This window comes from Octopus bimaculoides, chromosome 2 (assembly GCF_001194135.2).
Source record: "Octopus bimaculoides isolate UCB-OBI-ISO-001 chromosome 2, ASM119413v2, whole genome shotgun sequence".
Lineage (NCBI taxonomy): Eukaryota > Metazoa > Mollusca > Cephalopoda > Octopoda > Octopodidae > Octopus > Octopus bimaculoides.
This window is the reverse complement of record NC_068982.1, coordinates 145,421,933-145,425,214: the sequence shown is the minus strand read 5'-3', so window position 1 is coordinate 145,425,214 and position 3,282 is coordinate 145,421,933.

The following is a 3,282-nucleotide window of genomic DNA, read 5'->3' as shown; positions in this document are numbered from 1 at the left end:
CTGTGTTTGTCCCCCCAACATCGCTTGACAGCCGATGCTGGTGTGTTTACTTCCCCGTAACATAGCAGTTCGGCAAAAGACACCGATAGAATAAGTACCACGCTTATAAAGAATAAGTCCTGGAGTCGATTTGCTCGATTGAAGGCGGTGCTCCAGCATGGCCGCAGTCAAATGACTGAAGCAAATAAAAGAGTAAAAAGAGAGTAAAAGAGTATAGTAGAGAGAGAGAGAGACAGACAGACAGACAGACAAACAGGTAGATAGATAGATAGATAGATAGATAGATAGATAGATAGATAGATAGATAGATAGATGCTGAAAACAAGCGTCTCATAGTTGTCAATTTATTACAAAGTGTTCTTCGTATCATCTGTTTTTGTGGTGGGTGATGCATGCGTGTGCGCATTAACATGATACTAAACATTATATAATATGACGTCATCTGTGAAGCATACAAGAGTTTTCAATAGTTTTGTTGTCTTATAGGTCCAAGATGTTATTTTGTCAAAGCAATTGCTCATGTTGCTTCTTTGGATGTCAGTGTGTACGAATTCGGTAGTGATCAATAAAGAACCGCGCAAAACAGTATTGAAATTTGGTAGTCAGCTAATTCTTTCATTAGCCATTACTTTCTCTTTTACTGTTCAATTGATGACATCAGTAATAACTCTAATATAACTCTAATCAAATGCTTGTTCCATGTTCATTCCAAAGTAATTAACATTTTATACCTCTATATAATGAATTTGTTGTTTTAGTGTGACGAGATTGGTTTTAAGCCGGTTCGTAAATTTTGGACTTAAATTTCAATTGTAAACTAATTCCACACTTTCCGTACAGCCTGAATAATTTAAGAGGGCCTTTTCCCCCAGCAGTAGCCATAAACAGTAATTTAAGCACTAAATTAGCAATTATCTTTTATATTAGTTATTTAATATTGTTTTATATGAGCATATAATATAATCAAAGATTAAATAATAATCCTCATTGAGGAAAGAGTCATAAATCTTTAACAAATATTTGAATATAAAGATGAATTCTTTTAAATGCTTCCTGCATTAAATATGCTAACATTAACTTAACTATATAACGTTGTTTTCAAAAACAATACGAGATTCCATTACAATGAACACATTCTACAACTAGGTGTTTCATAAATTTTAGGATATCTTTTGAATCAACTATATTGTACAAACATTTCTCTTACTTTTCAAAATAATGTATTTTGATTTGTATAACATTTATTTGAGGGAAAGAAAATGTCTCTATTTTGCTAATAAAAATTATACACATTGATTTTCTCTACTGACTTGTCTTTCACATTTTATGATTATGGACATGGTTTCACTTGTGATAAATGCTTCTAGTTCTCATAGCAACTTAAGGTCTGATATACTGATATGTTTCCCTACAGTGCCAACGGTTTACTTCTAATGGGGAATTAATCCATATATATTGTAAAATCATCGAAGTGGAAAAATAACGCAAGTATTGGAACTAATTCCATATATATTACCTTTTCTATGAGGAGACACGTAACATATTCAAAGCAATCCTGATTTTAGAAAGTTTGTAAGTTGACTTCAAGTCATAAAATATAGTGGCTGATATACTCAAGTATACAATTGTTAGAATATATAACTATATCTCGTTTTATAAGTCTAGACGACATAATGTTATCTAAAATGATTTATTCAAGTCTCGAAACATTCAGTTTCGAATTGGTAAAATGAAGAGCCATTGAAATAACGACCTTTATCAAAATCTATGAGAATAGATTGATCAAAGCTAACTGTGCAAAGATTACATGGAAATGGTTAAAATTAGGAAACATTTTGTAGATATGAGCGGAAATTTCTTATGGATGAAAGCTTTTGTAGGTGAATGCATAGGCTGTTTCAATGAACCTTTAATTAATGTAGAACAAAATGTTTTAAATATGTACAAAATCAGAAAATATCTCACTTTCAATAATGGGATACGTGGGATGATAATATCTCTCAATAGCTTAATAGGAAAAAAAGTAGCTGGAAAATCAATTGAACAAAAAGTTCTGCTAAATTTATGCTTTGCTGTATGTCTCTTTCCAGTGAGAAATTTCCATTCTCAGCTCCGATTTTATACCAGGTAGTTTTGCAAAAGTTTTTTTCCAATGCACATACAGATATACACACGTGTCATCACACTCACGTGCACACATGCATATATTTAATTTCCTGATGTCGAGTGTGATAAAAAGTATTTTGTAAAATATGCTGATAATCCATAATTTTTTCGTTTGAATCAAAGAATTTGTCATGAACTAAGTCATGGAAAACAGCTATTGTCCGAGGATGTGTATCGACAAATGTAATTAAAACAAGTTAATTCGTGAATCAATACAATGCAGAAACGTTTGACATATAGTTCAATTTTGGTCCTTATTAGAAGACTTGTTACTCCTTTCGTTCCATTTTTTTTTCTTGGAACAACAGCCACACTACACATCCTTCGGTAAAACTCCTGCCAAATCTATCCATTTAACCCAACCACTCTCCACTTTCCTCATCCCACATACACAAAGGCAATGTAATGAAATACTTCCAATTCCTTCAAACAGGTAAAGCTACAGGCCCTGAAAATAATATTTCTATTAAACTCAAATGTTGAATTCCAGAAGTTGCTGTTATATTCACCAAATTCTTCAATTTCTTAATCTTTGGTCGTATACTTTGATATTTGGCGACATTTAGTGTTTTCCATTCTAAGGAAAGAAATCTCTCAGATCCAGCCAAATATTGTCTTCTTGTTCTCACCTCGAACATCTCTAAGATAACGAAGGCAGCCATTAACTCTGAACCTATCCAACACTTTGAGCCTCTCTCTCCTCACGGACATCCACTACGGCTTCCGCAGAACCAGATCTACTGGAGATCTAATCTTGTGTGTGTGTGTGTGCATGTGTGTGTGTGTGTGTGTGTGTGTGTGTGTGTGTGTGTGTGTGTGTGTGTGTGTGAGATACTAGTAGGATTTCACTTTAGACAAGTTCCGGGAAAGAAATTTTGTTGCCTTCGACATCAGCAAATTCTTCCATTGTAGTCTCCGATTAAAGCGGATATGTATTGATGGAGTCCTTTCCAGCTCTAGTCATTGCCAGGATTCGGTATTGTCCTGCCACTACTATATTACTTCTATGTATCAATGACTTAGATTCTACCATATCCAACAACGTCCACTTTTATGCAAATGACACAACCTTTCCTTTTTCTCTGATTTTTTTCTCACCATACGTCATCGGAACTG